Source organism: Jaculus jaculus, chromosome 8, assembly GCF_020740685.1.
Source record: "Jaculus jaculus isolate mJacJac1 chromosome 8, mJacJac1.mat.Y.cur, whole genome shotgun sequence".
NCBI lineage: Eukaryota > Metazoa > Chordata > Mammalia > Rodentia > Dipodidae > Jaculus > Jaculus jaculus.
In genome coordinates this window covers 98,875,128-98,883,589 of record NC_059109.1, presented here as the reverse complement: position 1 = coordinate 98,883,589, position 8,462 = coordinate 98,875,128, and positions in this window count along the sequence as shown.

Sequence of the window (8,462 nt, the reverse complement as noted above, 5' to 3'; positions counted from 1 at the left end):
ATAGGTAGAGAGAGAGAGAATGGGCACGCCAGGGCTTCTAGTCACTGCAAACGAACTCCAGATGCGTGCGCCCCTTGTGCATCTGGCTAACGTGGGTCCTGGGTGATCAAGCCTCGAACCGGGGTCCTTAGGCATCACAGGCAAGCGCTTAACCACTAAGCCATCTCTCCAGCCCAAAGTGAAAGATTTGAAAATCTTGATTAAAAGGTATCAATGCATGTTCATGGTAAGATATTTCTGATGCAAGTACTGACTAACACTCACTGTCCACCATGTGACAAGCCTTTCCTCCATTGCACTGTCCATCACACAGGACTCCCTGCCTGGCTCAGCCTTCACAAACCTGTTTAGAACTTGTCACTGTGTGCCATCTCAACCTATCACCCAGAAGGCAGCCTTCTGGTGTTACTTTTCTCCTCATTCATCTGACTGATGGGAAAGCTGCCTCTTGTTGACATAGCAACCAGTGTGCTGGAGGTTGCCCTCTGCTGTCCCTTCATTTCTTCAACCCTGCTCTGCCTCCCAGGTCTAATATGAAGTAAAACGCCAGGTTATTTGTATATTTGCTTGCTTATTACCTCTTACCTGGGAAACAAAACGAAGAGATGAGAGGCCGATTATCGGATCTCTTGCACAGTTGGACTCCTACTCAGCAATGGAGTGTCTCCCTCAACTTGGACAGGAGACAACCTTCCATTTTGCATTGGGGAGGGCCCCTCACACCACCATGATACTGCCCAGAAAAGTTGATAGTCCAACAGCATTGGCTAGCACCTCCTCTCCAGGCCTGTGGTGCAACCGAGGAACTGCTTGACTAGAATTTACCTTTCTAGAGACTTGTGCTCTAGGACACATCCTTGCTAGCGCACAAGTCAGTACTTCACACTTTCACTGTCAGAAACACACTTAAAAACTGGCAGTTAGCATCAAAAAGTAGCTAGCATCCAAATCAAAAGTAAATATCAGGAGAGGAGGGGTTCAGTGGAATAAGGGTGTAGGAGGAGAGACAAAAAAGAGCAATGGGAAGAGATTATGTCAAATTACACTATGTCTTTGAAGTAAAATTCTTTTTATTTTGACACAAACCCAACAGACTGCCCTTTGTGTGTGTGTGTGTGTGTGTGTGTGTGTGTGTGTGTGTGAGAGAGAGAGAGAGAGAGAGAGAGAGAGAGAGAGAGAGAGAGAGAATTTGCCCACCAGGACCAATAGACACTGTAATTGAACTCTAGATGCATGTGTCACCTAGCGTGCATCTGCCACTTTGTTCACTTGCATCACCTTGCTTACATGGGACCTGGAAAGTTAAACATGGGTCCTGAGACTTCTCAGGCCCTAACATTCTTCATGATTTTTTTTTTTTTTTTTTGGTTTTTCGAGGTAGGGTCTCACTCTGGTCCAGGCTGACCTGGAATTAACTCTGTTATCTCAGGCTAGCCTTGAACTCATGGCAATCCTCCTACCTCTGCCTCCTGAGTGCTGGGATTAAAGGCGTGTGCCACCACGCCCGGCTCCTAACATTCTTAATACAAAGTTTATTCTTTATATCTTCTGCCTTTAATCTAAAAGTGGACTGAGGGTGGGAGAGATTGCTTACAGGTTAAGGCACTTGCCTTCAAAGCCTAATGGCCCTGGTTTGATTCCCCAGAACCCACGTAAAGCCAGATGCACAAAGTGGCACATTCATCTGGAGCTCATTTGTAGTGGATGGAAGCCTTGGTACGCCCATTCTGTCCCTCTTTCTTCCTCTTTCTCTCTTCCTCTCTCTCTGCTTGCAAATAAATAAATAAATAAATAAAAAATAAAAATGGACTGAGTTGCTAATTCTGAGTCTTATTTCCCTTTTATTTTGTTTAATTTTATATAGTCCTTCTTAACTAATTTCTACCCTTTGCAGATTCAAGACAGCAAACTAGTATTGGAAAAAGGCAAATCCAAATGCAGACAGGCATTAAGAAAGTTGCAGCTTCTAAAAAGAGGAAAACAGAAGACCATTACAACAAAACAAAACAGAACAATAACAATAAAACAAACCATTATTCAAGCAAATATGTTATTTTTTATCCTGAGACCATTGCTATAATAACTTAGAGAGGTCCAGGTAGATTTTTTGTGTCATATTTAGTAAGGCAGAGTGATGTACAGTATGTTTTGTTTTAATATTTTATTTGCTTATTTGTAAGGAGAGAGATAGAGTGAAAGAGACGGTTGGAAAGATAATGAGAATAGGCATGCCAAGGCATGTTGCCACCGCAAACTAACTCCAGATGCATGTACCACTTCATGGATACTGGGGAATAAAACACAGGTCTTTAGGTTTTGCAGGCAAATGCCTTAACTGCTGAGCCATCTCTCCAGCCTTGCAGTATGTTTTTGAGATGCCTTTATCATTATGTGTTTAGGTTTCTTTAGGTGAAACACTGACAAAAACACCTTTTATCTACAGTAGCCTATTGTATCTATGAGACCAAATCTTCATCTTTGCAGCTGGGTTTTTGACATATTCATATATCCCTGAAAACAACAAAAAAACATTTAAATATACACCTTGGTTCTCCTGCAAAATTCACAAATGGAGACATAAGTGCTATGGTGTATAAAGGAGTTTCCATACTGTACCCTAGAGCCCTTCAGACTGATTTCTAGATTTCAAGATTCCCAGCTCCAAAACTACAGGTAGTTCTTGTGCATAACCACCCATCTCAATCACCCAGTTCACCCTTTTTATACTACCATATACTAGTTTGTTTTATCTCCTGATCATACCTGTTACTTTCTACCTTGCACACTTCACAAGTTTTTTATGGCAGGGGCCTGTGCGGCATCAGTTTTCTTTGGGATTATGCCTTGACCTCCTCTAAGTGCTCACTGTGTGGATGAACGAATCATTATTGGCTGAGTTAAATACTACATTTGCATGACTTCTAACAACCTTTGGCTAGCTTTACTCAGTAAGAGGCATAGATGATTGATGGGGGTGGACACATACCTCTGGAAAGACCAGGATGTACCTCTCATTAGTGGTCTATAAAATACCAAAGGAAGCACGAATGCTGCCAAGAGCTCAAACAGAAAAGTCATGCAGAGCTAGCCATGCTGACCACATTGGATCATGTACAATTTGATTGAGCAGAAGTGTAGGTCTGTTTTGAGGAATAACACTTTTAGGAGGACAGACCTAAAAATCTGTAGATCTCAAAGTATAATAAACAGTTATACGAATATCACAGCTGCCTAAGTATCCAGTTCCCACAGACTTTACAGCCACCATTCCAAGGTGTGGTGGTTTGATTCAGGTATCCCCCATAAACGTATTTGTTCTCAATGCTAGGTCCTCAGCTGGTGGCAATTTGGGACTTGGGGCCTCCTGGAGGTGATATATGGTTAGGGGCAGGCTTATGGGTATTATAGCCACCTTCCTCTTGCCAGTGCTTGGCACATTCTCCTGCTGCTGTTGCCCACCTGATGTTGGCCAGGAGGTGATGTCCACCCTCTGCTCATGCCATTGTTTTCTCCTGCCAATCATGGAGCTTCCCTGTGAATTGAGTCTGTAAGCCAACATAAACCCTTTCCTCCCACAAGCTGCTTTTGATCAGGCATTCTTTGCTAGCAACCAGGAACTGACTACAACATAAGAAGATCATTTGGGTATACCTGATGTTGCAGTGGAAGGCAATACGTTTGATTTTATGACAACATTTTAAAACAACCTAGAATTCTCCTGCTCAAAGTGTCTTGGTCTTATAGCAGTATTCCAGCAAGATATAGAATCAGATTATGTGGCCAGAGTGTCAAGGACTTAAGATCAGATGTAATTCCATAGATCTCTTATGTTGATCTTGGTAATATCCTCATGAAACAAGAGCTGAGTGTGCTAAAAGTTAAAACAGGTCTGGGGCTATCTTTATGATCAGGGTCTGTGGTCACTTCAGCAGGTTCAATGATTGTACATTTGCCCTACAGAGCTCTTTTTAATTGGATGACAGTGGCTTCTTGAAGTTAGGGGTGAGGAGTGACTGTGTGATAGGAAGGCTCCAGGAGAAAGCATGTTGGATGTGGCCACCATCTGCAGCAGAGCTGTCTGTGGCTCATGGCTTCAGTTATTCCTACCATTCATGTTCTTTGTCTCCATTCCTGTGGGAGGTTGGGGGTGGGGCTGGTCCTTAGGCATTTCAAGTTATGTTTTATTTGAACTTCATTGACTAAGTTTCTCTCTTTTAAAAAAATATTTCATTTATTTATTGGCATACAAAGAGAGATAGAGAAAAGAGGGCCAGAGAGAGTGAGAAAATAAGAAAGGGCATACCAGGGCTTCTAGCCATTGCCAAGAACTCCAGGTACAAGTACTACTTTGTGCACCTAGCTTTACATGGCTACTGGAGAACAGAACTCAGTTCATTAGGCTTTGCAGGCAAGCACCTTAACCACTTAGGAATCTTTCCAGCCCAGATTTTTCTTTTTTTGGATACAAAGAAACCTGACAAAAATATGGGTTCACTTATAAATACTCCTTTCCGAAATAAAAAGCAGGTGTGCCACATAATCTAAAACCAACATTTGCAATATCTAGGTGGGGCCACTACAATGGTTATACAAATGCAAACTTGTGAGTATGATGATAATAATTTGCCAAATACAAATCTGGGAGTATGAGCCCTTGAAAAGAAGCCAGTTTAGACTCAGGCTCACTGTGTGTTCACTTATGCTTCATTATTTACTTGTTGTGGGGCATTGAGAAAACAAACTTTTTAGGAGAATATTTTCTTTAGCATATGGGTTAAATACCACCTACTTTGCTGTTTTACTGAGAGAATTGTAGTGCTCAGTAATAGAATCAGCACTTAGTAGATGCATGATAAAGAGTGACTACTCATTGTGACCACATGTACATGGGGAATGAATTAGTGGATCAAATGTGACTCACTTGACGCATGTAAGAGGGACATGAAAAACATGCTTGTATGAACAGACTAATCTGAAATTGACAAATATAGGATTGTCAATGGCCATTTATGTAAAAAGGCTTTTGAGACATACAGAGATCATTGTGATTAGATGATGCTTTATTCACAATGGCATCATCGAAGAATTAATGTACAACATATACTTTTGTGTTACATGGAAAAAAATCTATGAATATCCTCAACTAGGGTGGTGTACCATGACAGATGATGAAGAGAGCAGTGAGACAGATGTTGTTACATCAGATAAGTGAAAGGTAACAACCTTGGTTTCTACAGTAGCTACATTCACCCTGAGGGAGCTGTGCAAAACAAATGGGTTAACCTTTAAGTGCACTTTGGGGATTATCACAGCTTCTGAAAATTAGAATCCCATGTCTTGTATGTTCTCCTAATCTGGAATCACAGGAGGCATTCTTTGCATTAAAAAAAAAAGAAGTATAAAAAAGAAGTATATTCCTTGGGACTTCAAAGCATCTGAGATTCACCTAGGGATGCAAATCCTATTAAAACGCAGATGCAGGGGGGGGGTGCTCAGAATATGTCTGAGGGTAAGAGAGATTGCTCTGTAATCACAGGGCCTGATTCATACTGAGTTTCATCCATAGCACCTCATGTAGACAGCTGGGTCTTGCCATGCACACCTGTATCCCCAACCTGTGAAAAGTGAAAACCAAAGAGTCACTGGGGCTCACTGGTCAGCCAGTCTGATGAAAGAAATCCTGGTACTTCTGGGTTTAGTGAGAGACTCTGCCTTAAAGAAACATGTGCATGAACAAGGAGGAATCAGTGTTCTCCTCTGGCACAGATGGGCAAATACACATATGCACACACTGTGCAAATACCACCCACCCACCCACACCACACCTACTACTCCTATTATCACTGCTCCTTCCAGTACTCACACACAAAGTGGATTTGCTGGCTCAGTCGAAGCATTAGTTAGTGGCTATGACCAAATACCTGACAGAAGTAACCTAGGGGAGAAAGGATTTATTATGCCTCATGAATTGATTATTTTTTTCAAGGTTTACTCTCATTCTAGCCCAGGCTGACCTGGAACTCACTCTGTAGTCCAGTCTGGTTTTGAACTCATGGTGATCCTCTTACCTTAGCCCTCTGAGTGCTATAATTATAGACATCAGCCACCACACCTAGCTCGCTCATGGTTTGAGAGGATCTGGACCATGTTGGTGGGAAAGACATGGTGCCTGGGACTGGTTTGGTAGGGAATGAAAACTTGTAGCATACTTTCTTCACACTTTGGTGGATCAGGAAGCAGGGAGACAGGCTAAAAGCAGAGGCATACTCCTTAGTAACTCACTTCCTCCAGTCAGGCCCATCTCTCTCAATCTCCCCCAATAGTGCTATCAGCCAGTGACCATGTGTTCAAATACATGAACTTGTGTCACATTTAAGCAAGTTGACAGTAGGTTTGGTGTACATAAGAACTGGGACACTGAATGTCTGAGCATGTTCTCAGGAAGTGCTTTTTTGCTGGCCCATTGACTGCATGTAACATGTAACAGGAAAAAAAAAAATCAGTGGAAATAGTTTTGAACTATAAACATCTAGTTTTTTTTTTTTTTTTACTTCAATGGCGCAATGTTTACATAAAGATTTGAGAATGGCATAGAACCCTGAACAACGTGTTCCTCAAATGCACCTGTAAAACCTTGAAAAATTTTTGAGCTTTAAACCCCCAAATGTTAGTATTTTGCATGGTGTCAAAATGACAGGCCAGTGCTTGCTCTATGCCCCTCCATATCTGGCACTTGCCCTGCTCTGTAATGTATGTTTCATAAGTAGGAAGTGGGTGAATATGATTTGTGGGCAATAACAGGAGGTAGTCTATGAAATCGTGTCACAGGATGGTCTGTAATCCATTCAACTGTGACAGTTCATTGTAATTTAGCAGAAATTGCTGGTTATGAATATTTAACAAATTTGCAATTAGCTCATCTACCAACATGATTACTGAGATGGAATAAGCCATTGAATAAAGCTGCTAGGATTATGTACATAATGTCTTTCTGATTATACATGCTAACACATCTGTTTTTGTTTGCGCCCTCTCCTCTGGCACTGTTTTTAATAATTTCTATAAAACCACGTGCCACACCTTGCTGTCTTCTATGGTTTCATACTGTGAAAAGGGGGTTAATGAAAACATTTTTCAGATTCTGGGTGGAAAATTTAGTCCTAAACTTCTGAGGTGATGCCATTTGATATAGGGTTACTTTTTACTTTTATTTTTTGTTGACAACTTCCATACTTACAGATAATAAACCATGATAATTCCTTTCCCTCCCCCACTTTCCCCTTCACAAATCCACACTCCATCATATCCCTTCTCTTTCTCCACTAGTCTCTCTTTTATTTTGATGTCATCATCTTTTCCTCCTATTATGAGGGTCTTGTTAGGGTAGTGCTAGGAACTGCAAGGTCATGGAGATCAAGGCCAATTTCTGACTGGAAGATTGCATTGTAAGCAGTCTTAACCCTTCCTTCAGCTCTTGCATTCCTTCTGCCACCTCTTCTGCAATGGTAGGGTTGCATTTTATTAATAATGCCTGATAACTTTTCCCAATTCCTTACCCATGTTTTCTATGGTTCAATGACCAAATTTCCCAAGTTTCCAAGTAGATATTACACATGATCTACTTAAGTCAATCCAATTTGGTTGTCAAGCACAGTGATTTAAAAAATAACACATGGAATTAAATGTCAAGAATGTTTGCAACTGGTCACATGATCTTGAATCTAATCTCACTATATTTCTGTGTTTCAGATTTTGGAAATTGAGGACAATGACCATGACTTATTGGCATTTAATTAAGATCACAGACTTTTCTTCTATTTTGTTCTGATTAATATTTGTTATTCTTTTAAAGAAATTAAGAAAACTAGTGGAAGATAGAATTTATTAAGTGGTGGAGTGGAAAAGAGAACTTTCCTTCTATTAGGTGGAAGATTTTACCTCTATTTATGAAAACTCAGTATAGTGACACAAAAATATTTGTGCTTGATCAGGAAACAGAAAGAAAATACTGTATTGCTCAGACACTGTCCAACTATATTTTGAGTATTGATCAGTTTTGCTGTGAAAAGGTGAAGGGTTACTTGCAAGAGCATGGGCATGACTCACACAAGCCTCATCCCTGGAGCTTCCATCACAGCTTGAGGCAGCTTCACTAGAGAGGCTCCTCTTCCTCAATGGGTTTCTGCTGATATAGCCCTGAAGAGAGAGACACTGACAATCCTGTAACTTTCCTGAGACTTCTAAGTTTTGTTAGCTTCTTGCAAGTCTCCCTCTAGGAGGGAGTGCTTCAGTTCAGAGAAAATGGTATACACATTTCCAAGCATACTCTGTTATTTAAGACTGGCTTTTCCAGTTCTTCTCTTGATGGCTCCTTGGTTTTAGTATTTGGAATCACCCCAGCCTGGGTTATCCATTGAGGACTGTACTTAGGAGTAATTTTGCTGGTTTCCTTCTCATTTATT